The 15,348-nt window shown below is 37.0% G+C and overlaps 1 protein-coding gene across 3 annotated transcripts in view; it reads right to left on the bottom strand.

The window, feature by feature from the left end:
- LOC133843383 (protein phosphatase 1 regulatory subunit 16A) overlaps positions 1–15,348 on the bottom strand; it is a 52,167-nt gene that overhangs the window by 10,221 nt on the left and 26,598 nt on the right. For 2 of the 3 annotated variants that reach the window (XM_062276901.1, XM_062276899.1), the window contains exon 3: positions 10,147–10,193. The exons of the other annotated variant lie outside the window; for it this stretch is intronic. The gene's annotated coding sequence lies outside the window, so the exon portion shown is untranslated. The remainder of the gene's footprint in view (positions 1–10,146; positions 10,194–15,348) is intronic. 3 annotated transcript variants of the gene reach the window in all.

Here is a 15,348-nt window from a genome sequence, read left to right on the forward strand (position 1 = left end):
AGTAATTAAGTTAATAAAGTAGCTCGTAGTGTGCGTTAAAATAAATATTTATGAATATGCTATATACAGTAGAATCTGGTTATAACGACGCCGCTTATAGCGTCCGTCCGGTTTTTGAGACAAAAATTCTATGACTTGGTGGGTCCCCATACAAATTAAATTGATTAAAACATTAATTAGTTGCATTTTAAAAAACCTATGGCAACCATAAAATAAACCAAATTTTATTTTTCAACTTTTGGTTTGTAGGTGTTCCGGATATAACGACGGTCCCTTGAAAGTCGCTATAACCGGATTCTACTGTAGTTGTAAACACTGTTTTGTTTGTTATAAAAAAGAACTAAGTAAACAAAGAAGCTCTTACTTAAACTAAACTTTCCATTTCATATATTATTTACTATTGCTTGGGGTAAAAAAAATACAAGTAAATAAAGAAGCTTTTACTAAAGCACTCTTCTGTGAACTAAACTTTCCATTTCATATTTTATTTATGAGTATTGTTTTGTTTGTTATTAAAATAATCAAGTAAACAAAGCAGCTTGTGGCTAAACATTCTCGAGTAAACTATCCTTATTTATGCGTATTAAACTATAAATGTTTGTGCAATAAACTTGAACACAAAGTGAATAATTTGCTTGGATCATGTGTCGCAGTCAAATGCAAGCTAGAAGGCTGCAGGCCAAAGTTTATTCAAGAGTATTGTATTTCTAAATGCAAGGTAAACAAGCTTACATATTTCGAAGAAATCACAATTTGTAATTTGTAATTGGTAGCTCTATCGATCCGATTTTGGTTAATTGTGTGTGTGAATCAGTATTTGGTTACCTATTGAACCAGATACGAGTACGAGTTCAAGCGAATTGCATCCTCATGCAAGCAAGCACAACAAAGCACTCATTATAAATTGTATGTATGTGTGTGCGAGTGTGTGTGGCACTCAATTGGGAGTGTGGCGCGTCCCTTGGCTCATGCATTTTGTGGCATTGTGGATGTTGCCTCCGTGGAGAGTTGTTTGCCGCAAAGCATAGGCAAAAGCAAAAACAAATGCAAACACAAATTGGCACAAAGTACACCTGTGACCCTTTTGCTTCTTCCGTTTTGGTGTGTCCTTTTTTTTTCCCCGTTTCGAGGGACAATCAGCAGTCGAATTTAATTTGCATAGCCTGGCGTTTTTGGCGTAACTTCAGCTTCAGTTTCGCTTCAGTTTTGCTTTCGAGTCTCAGCAGGGATTCGACTTGACTCACGTGCGCTCACTTTATTTGATTTTGATTTCATTTTTTGGGGGCAACTGCACAGCAGGCACAACAGCAGCAACAGCAACAGCCACAAAACAACAATGTGGCAACAAGAACAACAACGATGACTATAATTTAGTTTGCCCTGCATTGCTGTGGCACAGTTTTTGGGTCTCCAACCTACTCTCGAGCATGAGAACAACAACAATAACAATAGCCTGGCATTTTGCTTCAATGCCTTCGCTTGGCCTCGCCTCACGCCGCCTGCCACATGCCTCATGCCACATGGGCACCTCTCTTGGCAAACGCTTAAAACTAACATCCTTAACCTCATCCTTATACCCCCCCCCCTTCCCCGGACTCTGGCCAAGTCCGTCTCGTCGTCCACACTCGTTCACATTCTCATTTACATTCTCATCCTTATGCTAGCTGGGTGCTAATGCACTCAGTGCAAGCACATAATTCGCTGCCCTCGAGCCCGAGAGCATGCAACACACTCTCGGTGGCACACCAAGCGTTGAACGTAGCACGTTGCACGTTGCAGGTCGGACGTTGCAGTTGCCACCCCGTAAACATTATTTGCTAACCCACTGTTACAGTGGGCATCAATATCAAAGTACGCTCGCTGTGAATAGCTGTCAATTAGCATACGAGATTAACGGGGACCATCATCAAAGAACTCTCAAGTGCATTTAGATGAAGATTAAAAGAAAATTGCATTACGCAAAAGAAAGAAGAGAGAGTGAGGGATAAAGTGATCAAAGCGTCGATTATTCAAAGTTAATAACATGAGAAGCAACGAAAGCAAAATAAAGTGAAGTCAACGATGTGCATAAAAAGTGAGATACAAATGAAGAAGGAAAAAGAAAACTCAAGTGATAAATAAATAAAGAGAAATGCATGCTAATTTGGCATTAAAATTTAAACGAAATATACAATAGAGCCAGGAATATTCTTATAAATATTTATAAGAAAGAAATATTATATATAATATATAGTATAGAACAATATACAAATACTTATTAAAAAATAAAGGCAGAGAAATACCATTTTTTAATTTTAATTTGAACGAACAATTTAAGTATCCCAACGCAAAAATTTGCAAATATTTGAAATACAAAAATATAGAAGAAATTGTGTAGATTAAAATAGAAAGGAAAACACAAATGAAAAACTAAGGAAACAAAATGCATTCTCATTTTTCATTCAATTTAGATAAGCAACAAATGAATTGAAAGTATAAGAAATAAATTCTAATAAAAATTAAACTGAAATAAAGGGGAATTTAAACAAAAGATTCAGTTAACCAAAAAAATGTTTCCTTAGAATTCAAACTCAAGATTCAATAAAGCCAAAAATATAGTAACTTTGCAAACAAGCAAATAATAATAAATAAAATCAAAGTTAGGATAGAAATTCACTTCAAAGGCAAAAGAACAAACCAAATAAAACAATAAATTCCAAATTCGAATAAAGAAAGAAAAATAAAAATAAAATATATAAAAACTGAGAATTATAATTTCAGTTTAATCTTTGAAATGAAAGAAAGTGCCAGTCATTATTAAATTGAAGTACAATCAAAAAGATCAAAGAAAGTGTTTAGCAACGTAGCAAAGATAACATTAGTTTGTAAGGGAAAATGTTGAAAAGTCTTTTTTGCAATGATTTCAATAAAAGAAAATTGCAAGAGTAATCCGTTCAATAGCTGACATTTTGAACCCACACACAAAAAAGAAAAAAAAAGCAGACAAAATGCGGATTGCTGTTGACAATCAATCGAACTTGTGCGGGATCCACTTGGGTATTAAGTTCGCCACACTGTGTGGCGCCACCCCGTGGTAAGGGCAACTCATTAGAGGGTCTACGCTCGGAGCCGAGCTTCCGTTCCCCCCCTCCGCACTTCATGTGCTTTAGCCGACGCAAGCCTGAAGGTGTTTTTGGCGCCTGTTGTGGCTTGGCTTGGCCCACTTGCCACTTGCCACAGTCACTGCTGCTGTTGCTGTTGCCATTACTGTTGCTGTTGCTGTTGCCTTTGGACTCATGTTGCACATTGCGCCTGTCGAGAGCCATTCATTGCTGAGCTGTGCGTCCCGCCCTTGTCCTCGTCCTTCGTCCTTCTTTCGGCAGTCAGCAGCTTGGCCTGACGCTCTTCAGGTCATCATCAGCGCTGCCGTCGTCACTTGCCTTGATGTTGAGCCACTTAGTTTGAATTAAGCTTGAAGAGTTTTTCACATTTTTTTTTGCTGTTGTTGTATTTCTTCTCTGGTGTTTTTCCTGCTCTTCCTGTTGGTCGTTTCTTTTTTTTTTGTTTGTTTGTTATATCCCCTTTTAATGTCTTTATTCCATAAATTATTTGCTTTTAGCTGTTACTACTAAGCAGTTGCATAAATATTCAGCTTAAGCAGCAACAATATTAATAACTTAAGGCGCCACCGACAGAGAGAGAGAGAGAGAGAGAGAGAGAGAGAGAGTGAGAGAGCAATGAAGGAGAAGTCATTTACTCGATAGGACAAAGGAAACTGTCTACTGCCTTGTCTGACCACACATAGCACGCATACGCCATGTTGTACGGCCATAAATCGGTACGAATTTTGGGTAATTCAAGTAGATGTTGCAGCTGTTGCTACTGTTGTTGCTTGGCTACCATTTGAGAGCTGATTGCAAGCTGCTTGCAGACCACACATATTCCCTTTTGTATTGACGAACAACACAGTGGAGAGAACAGTTTGTGCTTCAGCTTCGGCAGCTGCAACAGACAAACTCATAAATGAAAATTGCATCGCAATATCTTTGAAGCACCGGGATATTGCATGCTGTCAGTTCTGAACCTGCATCTGCACCTGTAACATATTTCCTTGCTGCCATAATAAAAACAGCAAAAAGCAGGGACAAAAAACGCCTCGAGGGGATTATCGAAAGCATAATTACAATTTCTTGGTTATTGCTCGTCCATTTTGTAATTTCGAATATCCTCGTTATGCATTTACATACACGGCGAGCCATAAATATTCATCGGATCACAAGAAGGAAATGTAGCACACAATTACGCATAATAAACACAATGAAAGTATAATTAGGAATTACGAGAAAACAAACAGTTTTTAAAGTAATTAAATGGTTTATAGCAAACTGTTTGTCCAGTAAACTGAAACTATATAAACATTAATCATGCTTTTTAAAAGACTTTTGACAAATATTATGAAAAGCTCAATAAATCAAAGTCAATTAATTTGAAATTCTTCCAATATTGGCAGCTTACGCTTCTTATATAATGGATTCCTTTTTTAAGGATTTTAATTACTCTTGAAAACATTGCAATATATTTTCTGTTAGGTTTATAAATTTGGAAAGCACTGCATTTGCAATAAAAACGCAAATAAATAATGACAATAAATAATTTATTTCTTCTTGTTCGCATTGAATATTCAATCGGGTTCTACTACCAAAAAATTCACATTTATTGTCTGCTATAAAAACGAGAAACTAGCGTAGTTGACCGACAGTTACCCTAGGTTGTCCCTTATAATCATAATTTATTAAACTGCTATAAAAATAAAGTTAAAATCTATTAGGATGAGTTTAGATAGTTCTTTAAATATATTCGGTTGAATTACTTTATATAAAAATTAAAATATTTTTATAGTATTTTAAAATTATACATATATTTGGATAATAATTTGAAATATTAAATATTTAAAATTCAAAACAATTTCATTTTTGAAATTCACGCAACAAATCTTTGCAAATTTCTGCGACATACCCTGTTAATTTAATTTTCCCTTTAAGGGTATTCAAATGACTGTCACGATAATTCAATAAATTTCTAATGACATCTTCTAAAAAGGAATTTCAAAGTGAAATTGCAAAGGAATGCAAGTTCATATTTTATTTCATTTTTTTTTTTGAATTGTCATTCGTATGCTAAACGCGTTTCACAAAATGCTTAAATCTTGAATATGCAAAAGAAAATGCATGAAAACAGCTTGCTTACAAGTAAGGCGATAAATGTTCTTCTTCTTTAATGCTGATTTAAGAAGAGATGACGACAAACAACAAAGTGAAAATTTGTCAGTTTGCTGCTTTAACCATCTTTTCCATTGCTGTCCATCAACTGTGAGCTTCCCTCTTGCACACAAATACAGACACAGAGACTTTGTGGATTCTTATGATGTATTTACGTTGCTGATGTGTTCATTTGCTGCATGCTCTAATGGAGTCAACGGCAGCAGTGATGGCAGCAGTTTTGGTCATCTTTCAAAATTTAGCACAACGTGTTAAGACCAAACAGTGTGCCTGATGACACATACATACATACGTACGCCCACATTTTACACATACTGACACACACACACACACAACACACGCCCACAACGTAAGCGAATAAATGAGACAGCAGGAGAGAGTGAGAGAAACACAGCGTGTGGTCCTTGTTGTTGCCTTCCTTTTTGCTGTTGTCATTGTCACTTGGTTTAAGCTGTGTCCATCATTTGTGTCATTTTTCTTGCACACAGCGCTTAACGAATGTTTTTAAAGTCATGGGTTAATTTCAGTTGCCACCCAACATTTGTGCGCGTTCGCTTTTACACGTTCTCTCTCTCTCTCTCTCTTCCACACTCTCTTTCGCTGTATTTGTTGTCATTTGCGGTGAACACCTGCAGCGCCACCTATCGTTCAATTGTTTGCGTATCGGTTTAATTATTGCCTGCGCCCTTTTTTTTCATTGTTGCCCCGCCACGTTCATCGCTCTCGTCTTTCTCGATGCGTCCGTCGTCCATCGCTTGCCTGCTCATTTATTTATATTCACGCCCACGGCTCATTTTCAGTTTGACCCACTGGCAAACTGGCTGCTCTCTTACTCTTCCTTTCCCTCTCATTCTCTCACACGCGTAGTCCACGTCCAGTCGTCTCGTGTCTTTGTATTTTAAATTGCTGTTCCTGTTCTCATTTTCACTGTTGTTTCTCTTTATGTTGTTGGTGCTGTTGTAGTTGTTATTGTTGCTGTGCGTGGCTGCATTTATTTATGTGAGCGCGCAAAGAGGAAAATTGTGTCGTCGCCGCTTTTCGCAGGTGAAATATTTTTAATTAAAAAATCTTTTATTTAAGCGAGTGTCAGCGACGTCGCGTTCCCCACACACTGTTGCTGATGCTGCTGTTGTTGCTGTTGCTGTGTTACCTTCAACGCTGGGCAAACAAAAAAAAACACACACAAAAAAACCAAAAAGTGTACAAACAAAATGCATTATTTTAGTGGATCGCGCTTTTCTCCCCATTTCAGTTTCGGATTATGTGGCATTAACTATTTTTAAGCACAGCAAACAATTAAATGGGAGCATATTAGCTGTCTCTAGAAGTCAGCCAGCCAGTCTGTTAGCCAGTTTGTTAGCCACCCAGCCAGTCAGGCAGGCAGCCAGTCAGGCAGCCAAAGCCAAAGAGCCAAAGAGCCAAAGAGGAGCCAGCGACAGACGCGCAAAGTGTCCATAAAATATCGCAATTTATTTACGTTCTATGCACATAATTAATTTTTATTTATTCTGTCTGGAATTTGGTTGACTTGCCACAAAAATGCGCTTATTTAATTTCATTTCTGAGTGTATTTTATTTAGCTATTGTGAATTCATTTCATTTCTCTTTTAGCTCAAAAATAATTGTTTTGAAATTAGGGATTAAGTAAATGACGAAATAAAGTGAAGTTCTTTTTAAATGAATATTTGATCCAATTCAATATTATTATGAATTATAATTTAATCATTTTTTTTTCAATATACTTCATTATAAATTCTTTTTTAGATGATATATTTTCATTATATTTTAATACATTCACTTTTTTGCTGCACACTTTGATTAATTGGCTTGCTTCGTTTTCAATTTAAGTTTTCATTTAGATGACATAATCACATTGGAATTTCGTTCAACTTCCTTTCAAGTCGACAGCACTTTATTTTAAACGAATTATTTAAAAAGTGCTATTAGTTTCAATGGAATCCAAAAAATTCCCATTGCCGTTTTTTTATATGACAGCTGAAAGTTTTTCCTTGCGCTCCATTGCTGCTCTAATCTTGCGTTAACCCACAGAAAAACAATTGATTTTAATGCATGGACAGACAGCGTACACTTGAAGTCAGAAACGTGCCTAGAGCTAAACCCATATATCTGTTCTCCCCCCAACACACACACACACAAGTTGAATGCAGAAGCTGTAAGCTCAGGAGTTATTGTTGTCAGTGCATGCAAATATGTAATGCCAGAGAACTTTTCGCTATCTGTGCTGTTTGGTAGTATTACGAGCCACCTCGCATAATGTTAATGCTGTTTCCTTGTTGGGGAATCCACACAGCAAATCTCAGCGAAACACAGCCCAAGCGATGAGCGCCACTTTCAAAGTGGAATGCCGAAAAACAAAAAAAGTTTGCACCTATTTTATTGTTGTACGACGTTCTCTGGCACTCACTCAGATACACGTACATATACTTTTAGTATATAGTACCCCAGTGGTGCACTGACTACCTTTAACCATTTTCCCAGTTGCCATATCTGCGCTCCAGTTTTTAACAAGGTTACACACACACACACACACTCGCACACAGAGGGCCCAAAGTTTCATTACATTTTGCTGTTGTTGCTGTTTTCAGTGTTGATTTTTTTTTTGTTTCGGTCATTTGCAATATGCGCGCCTTTTTGCCAAACCCTCCCCCAAAATAGTTCCCCTTCTTTTTGTTTTTTGAATAGGTTTGGGATTGGGACTCTCAGTAACTGTAATTCGTGTCTCTCTCTCTCTCCCTCATTCTCTTCTCTTTCCCGTTTTGTATTCGCTCAGTCAGTGGGGTGATTTGCGAAACGGTGTCAAACGGATATGCATGTTGATTTAATTTGCACCTTCGTTTAAACGCTCGGACCCCCAATGATCCCATTGAAAGCCCCGCTCCCTCGAGGCAGCGTGTGCAAAAGTGAATTATATTTTTGCGCCAGACGCGAGTGAATTAGAATTGGCCCCAAACTGCTCCAGTTTTATAGACCCCAAAAGCCACGGCTTTTGCCAACGAACATGGAACGTTGCTGCGTTCCATGTGTTCCATATAAAATATGCATGTCCTGTGCGAAAATCAACGCCAGCTAATTGCGCGATTTTTATCACCAAACAGAATGAGGTCGTGAATTCGACCCCAAAACAACAAACAGCGCTAGAACAACGTTAACAACAGCAACAACAATTATGGCAACAAAATGAAGGCGAAACGAAAGTTTTTTTTCGGTTTTGTTTTGTTTTGTTCGTTATCGGTATTCGTTCACTCTTTTTTCGTTGTGTTTTTGGCTTGGTGCTGATTAATTAATTAATACAAATTATACAATGCGAACGATTTATCTCGCTGCGCGTATACGCAATATATCCAACGCTGCGTATGAGTAATGAGCTCAACTAAATTTGTGTGGCGTGAAGAAGTTTATTACGTCGATGCTGGACGTCACATTTGGTCCGAACTCAACTCCGTTCATTGTCGTTACGGTCTGGGCACGTGTCAGAATGCCGCTATTTATTTATTTAGTGGCTTAATAATTGAGCACGTGATCTTATAAATGTTATGGGCCACGCATAAACCTGAACTCGCTCTATTCAGCACACATTCCAACCTGCCTCCTTCATATTTCTTTTGCTCTGCCTCTTCTCTCCTTCTTGTCGTCTCATTTCCGGTAGCCATTTGAGCACGTAATTGGCTTTTGGGAGTACACACAACTGGCAAATTTGTATTAAATGTAGGTACGCGTGTGCACGCTGAGCCCGTGAGTCCCTCACAAAAAGGGGTTTAAGGGCAGCTTATGTGCTCTTAATATGGACAGCAGACAGACAACAAGCGAGAGGGTCTCTCGAACAGCAGCCAGACAAGACAAGCGAAGGGACGAGACAGGACAGGACGGGACAGGAGAGCACAGCAAGAGGCGACAAGGCTTGAAAGCCAGTGTGGCACGTAGGCAGCAGTGTCAATGTGAGGCAAGTCCAAATGCAAAAGGTTCTCCTGCAAGTCTCGACTTGATGGGGGACCGCAACGCACTAAAACGATCCTGTGCCTAACGGTGCTTCCTGTTATGATTGAAAATACTGATGATGACATCAGCGATAAGCAGAGGGATAATATCTGGACAAGTTTTAAGCGTAAAAGGGTTCAACAGCTGCGTAAAGGAAAGTCTTGAATAAATTATTATCTTTATTTATTTATTGCATGGAAAAATGCGTGTTTAACAACAGAAACAACCACCGAATTGACTGTATTTAAGTTTAAGCATCTTGCGGTAAGTATCAAGAATTCTGAGAATTAAATAAAAGTACATTGTTGTGTAACAAATGCAAAAATACAAAGTAGCAAAGTCCCCAAAGAGACTAAAGTTGTTTGACACAGCAAATGCTTTAATAATTCTTAAATTACCCAAAGAGCAGATCTAAGTAAACGTAAAAGTACCTAATGGAATATGTTAATGTTAGCAGTTTATTAGAAAGTTTATTACAAAATTCAATAAACGTGAACCTTGTACCTTAGTTAGACTTTATGTGTGAGCCATTCTATAAATAAATAAATAGCAAATATTTATTTAGCTATCGTAACTACTTTTATCATTTGTTTTATTAGCAACTTTCTAGCTCAGTTTATTTGGGACTTTTCCCGCATTTATCTAACACTTGATACGCAATAATGTGCCACATAAAGTGAGAAATTATCATCAATTGCTATTGCGGGAGTACAAGTACATATTTGCCTACCTTTTTTTTTTTTTGTTATGTGGCTTATCTTTATTTATGACCATGTGTGTGCCTATATTTAAATAGGTGTTTTTTGCACATTTATCTAACTTCCAATAACGTGCTTCAGTGCTTGGCGTTTTCAATTTCAAAAGAGTTCCCCAAATTCGATTATTTGCTTACCTTCTTCTATTTTGCTTAACGAGCTTTTTAGCCACACGGACACAGAACTAGAAAAAAAAAGAACAGAACAGAAAAAAATATATAGCGAAAGAATTTCGTTTGCTGACTATCAGAACGTTAAAGCGGTAGGAAAAAAAATGTCAATGAAAAACTGTTTTTCAGAGTCCGCAGTACATGTCCCCAAAAGTGATTGTGGGCCAACATATTGCCCACACCCTCATCCACTATACATAGATAGTACATATGTATGCGAATAGAACCTAGAACCTACCCCACAGACATATGGGCTGCACCCTCAGCTGAACTAAACTCAACTGCTGCTGCTCCTCTTCCATATGGGCGCAGATTTTTTGTCGCCCTTCGAAATACCCTGCGGCAAAATAGGCGAAGACCCTGCTAACTGATGAATCACAGAAGCAAAAGATTCTATTAGTGTGGCATTTCTTGTTTGTGGGCAATGTTTCGTGAAAGGGAAAGTAAGTAAATACTAATTTAGTAATTAGCTGTTGTCCAATTAAAAACAGTGTTTGATGCTACTAATTCCTTGTACATAAAAAGTAAAAAGAGGTTCTTAAATGTTCACTCTTTATTCATTATTCTTTCAAATTATTTTCATTATTTCTTCTTTTATTCTTACAACAGAATTGTTGGCAACCAGCTTAGCAATTTATTTATTACGTAGTATTAACAATTTAACCAGTCATAAAATATAAGAATAATAACAAAGCAAGGACATAGAATTTAATTTTTAACAAATGTTATTGTCTTCCGTTTCTGCCATTCATATTACGAGTATTCCATAAATTATTTTCCATTTCATTAATTTTATTTCAAATTAGTATCAACACTATACATATTTTTAGTGCTTTGCTATATTTAGAGACTTTACGCTTATTTTGATGTACATTTTTTCTTAAACGGATTTACTGCTACCATGTGAAGTTTTAAAGTTTATCGAACTTGCAATTACTCAAAAAGGTAAGTTTATCGAACTTGCAAGTACTCAACAGAGTAAATTTATCGAACATGCAAAATACTGATAAAGGTAAGTTTATCGAACATGTCGATTTTTTATCTATTTTGATGTACATTTTTTTTTAAACTGATTTACTGCTACCGTTTGTACAGCTTAGACAAGTTACATATTTTATCCTTTCTAAGACATGATTCTCTTCATAAGCTGTATTTTTGCTTTAAAGTATTTTATTCTCAATAAAGCGTATAAATTGAGTATTATTTACTTCCTCTTTTCGTAGCATACTTTTCAGCTGGTTTGCCGTAGCAATTGCCTCTATGGGTAACTGATAGCTCGACTCTTTGGCTATTGACTTTTTGTGCTTTGCAATTTCTTCTTCAACGACTTCTTGTTATCAAGCGAAAACTTCAGCTGTTTTTTTGCTTTGTTGTTTTTGTTATTCATGTCGCCTACATTTTTGCTTTGAACTCTTAAATAGACGTACCTACACACATACGTAGACGAAGTGTTCGCAGACACGACAAGCACATATCATGACATTTATGTGTGTGTGTGTGTATGCGTGTGTGTGAGAGTTTATTTAAAAGGCCTTCACGCACACTAAAGCGACCAACTTCAACATTCAGTTCCGTTAGAGCGACGGCCGCACAATGCACTAAAATAACTGTAAATAACAATTTGCAAGTGGGTGTAAAAGAGGAAACACATGCTCAATTGTAAGGGCGTGCCAGACAGAGATAGCGACACAATTTATTTCTCCCTCTCTCCTTCGCTCTCTCTCTCTGCGGATGGGTCTATAAAAACTGCAAGGATGCAGCAATAAAATGTCGGCACTGTAACGGTAAAAAACGATGGCGGCGATTTAAGCGATGACGCTGACGACAACCGCAGGCCAAAGACTTCCCCTCCCTCCCTTGCTCTGCTCCTCACCACAAAGTGTCGACTAGAGGGTGGGAGGGGGAGGAGGTTAGTGGTAGCTCATCCCGTTGTTGGCCATATGTGCGAAGTCGACGTCTGGCGGCGCCTTGGCCAAAAGCGGGTCGTTACGTTGACAACCTCCGCCCCCTCAGCAATTGTAGTGTGTGTGACCCACATTTGAAGCGTGCCGAGAAGCCGTAGGCCGCCCTTGCTCCCCACCTCCATTTGCGCTCCTCTTTTGCACCCACTTATGGCATGTCTTTAGCCTTTATATCGAAATTGAAAAATTTCCTCTACTTTTTTCGTTGTCGTCGTTGTTGTTGTGAGTTGCACAAGGAACGGTTAACATTCATTTTAAATACCGTTTGCCGACGTTTTAGCGTTGCACTTGCATAACTACTTTAAAGCACATCTTGAAAGTCAGAACAAATACTTATGCAAATTTAAAGTGCAGTTTTAAAATCGTCTTCTTCCATGGGAGTTTTAAAGTTTATCGAACTTGCAAATTACTCAAAAAGGTAAGTTTATCGAACTTGCAAAATACTCAACAGAGTAAATATATCGAGCTTGCAAAATACTGAAAAAGGTAAGTTTATCGAACATGTCGATTACTCACAAAGGTAAGTATTGATAACAACTTACAGTTTATTAACGAAAAATACAATATTACTTGAAGTTTTCAATGAATTTAAATCACTTAAACCCTACAGCACATTTTGCTTAACTTCGATTACTTGGTTGAAACTTTTAAATACTTTAAAAAGGATTTACTTGCAACTGATAATTTAATTGTAGGGCATTATTAAACATTTAAATTACTTTTGTTAATTCCATCATTATGTGCGCTAACATCATTATAGCTTATTGTCTGTTAAATAAATAACATTTGCAAAGCGGCTTTCAGCACGTTTTCAATGTGTCTTCCTGGAATTCACAGCATAAAGCAGCTTATCAAATATATTCCAACCAAGCGGAAATCTATTGAAAATTTGCGCTGAAAGGAAATGTTACACCAGCATGTTTAATCCCACAAATGTTAAGCTGTTTAGCAACTGAATTAACTTTGGATTTAATGAACTATTTAAATTTCGAGCAGTGCATCGCTTAGTCGACTTGGCACATTTTGAGTTGAAGTTCCAGCAGAGTTTATTCAATATATGGTACTGCACATTTATTTGGCATGTCGAGCAATTGTTTTGTTTGTCTGGGCAGGCAGAATTTCATTGCTTTACCAACTGCGTTCAAATGTCACTTAGCATTTTGTACTGTTGTCGCATTTCAGGGGGCTTATTTCGAATTCCACTTTACGAGTCGGCATCAATTCCAATCTGAATGGCACACGGTCTTTTTTTTTTTTTTTTTTTTTTTTTGTATTTTGTTGTCCTTCAATTTAAATTTTGGATGATCCCAAAAGTATGCTTTGGTAATTTCAGTGGAATTAATTTGAATTTGTGTTTTGGGAATTCGGTCTTTTGATTTACGTATACGTATTTATATTTTTGTGTAAGTATAATTTGTGCTTTTTGGTCTATGACATCGTCTTTGAGTGGCTTTAAGTGGATTAATTTAAATCATTTGTTTGTCGTTATTGCTGCCCGCTTTTTGTTGTTGTCCCCGATGTTGCTGTAGTTGTTGTTCTTGTTGTAAAATTGTGCGTGTTGCGGTTGCTGGGGCGGTTGATGATAAATGAGTTTTCCATGCGCTGAATTTTGCCATTTTACTCAAATGTTGTTGCCTGCTTTTCTGCACACGCGACTTAGTATGTGTGTGTGTATGTGTGTGTGGTTTGCCTTTCTTTTTTCCCGCTCGTTTTTACACTTGAATGGCTTTACATTGCATTTGCGCATATATCTATATGTATGTATATATGGATGGAAGTTTATATAAGGTTGCTGCCGCCTCATAAAAATTTGATACGTAATGTGGGTTAAAGTGATAAGCAAGAAAAAGATTTTGCGGTTCTCTTCAAACTTGGTATCGCAGCATATCGCTTATCGCTTGTCAATTGCGCTATTGGGGGATTGCCTTATTGATCATCTTGGGCGTTAAGCTGTCACTTTTATGCATTGCCCATAAATGATAAAGTATGGCCAAAAGTTAAAGCCACCCATAACATGCGACGGATTAACTTTAATGGCAAGTAGCTCTAATAGTACTTATTCTATATTGTCGAGCATAACAATGAGCTCGAGTGGCGAAATCGCTTTAATAATAATATAAAAATAGACTTATACGAAGACTTTGCTAGTACTCTCATTTAATTAGTAATAACAGTATCCATTTGCATCTAATATTCGCAACTATAATTGCATCATAGGCGGATTACGCAGCATATAAAAGCTTTTAAATTATAATTAAACATTTTGTTGGGTACCAAGCATATCATCACATATTCATTTAAAGTAGCTTAAAGATTAAACACAATTATGACACATAAATGGACTTACGTCATTAATAAGCTGCCCAAAAATTAAAGGATTATTTAAATGTTGGGTATTTTCAGTCGAATTTGTGGCCATTTAATAAAGGAAATTATATACATTAAATGCTTACATTTGTTGTATGATTTTATTATTCCAGCAAAATGTGTTTCTATTTATTGCATCTACAAAACGCTTTAATGTGCTTTCCAGCATTAAAAGCTTAAGCATATTAGATTTCGTTTGTCCCCTTAAGTTTAGCTCCTTAAAGATTAAATATATACTCTTAAATAGTCCAGCGTTGTGATTAAGCTTCCCAAAAATAAGAAGCTTATTCCAATGTTTAGTGAATTCAATTAATCAAAGCATTTTAAATACAATAGAAACGAAATCATTTTATAATTTCTGCTCAAAAGCATTAATAAATTGGTACTCCAAATCTGCTCCTGAATTAATATGTTATATATGTATGTATATAAAGCTTTAATGTGCTTTCTAGCATTATGCAGATTATGTTTTTATACCCGCTACCCATAGGGTAGAAGGGTATTATAACTTTGTGCCGGCAAGAAATGTATGTAACAGGTAGAAGGAGGCATCTCCGACCCTATAAAGTATATATATTCTTGATCAGCGTCAACAGCCGAGACGATATAGCCATGTCCGTCTGTCCGTCCGTCCGTCTGTCCGTCTGTCCGTCTGTCCGTATGAACACCTAGATCTCAGAGACTATAAGAGATAGAGCTATAATTTTTTTTCGACAGCATTTGTTATGTTTGCACGCAGATCAAGTTTGTTTCAAATTTTTGCCACGCCCACTTCCGCCCCTGCAAATCAATCACAAATCGAATAACAAGCGTAATTTTAAAGCTAGGGTTACGAATTTTG

The sequence above is a fragment of the Drosophila sulfurigaster genome, chromosome 3, assembly GCF_023558435.1.
Source record: "Drosophila sulfurigaster albostrigata strain 15112-1811.04 chromosome 3, ASM2355843v2, whole genome shotgun sequence".
Classification (NCBI taxonomy): Eukaryota; Metazoa; Arthropoda; class Insecta; order Diptera; family Drosophilidae; genus Drosophila; species Drosophila sulfurigaster.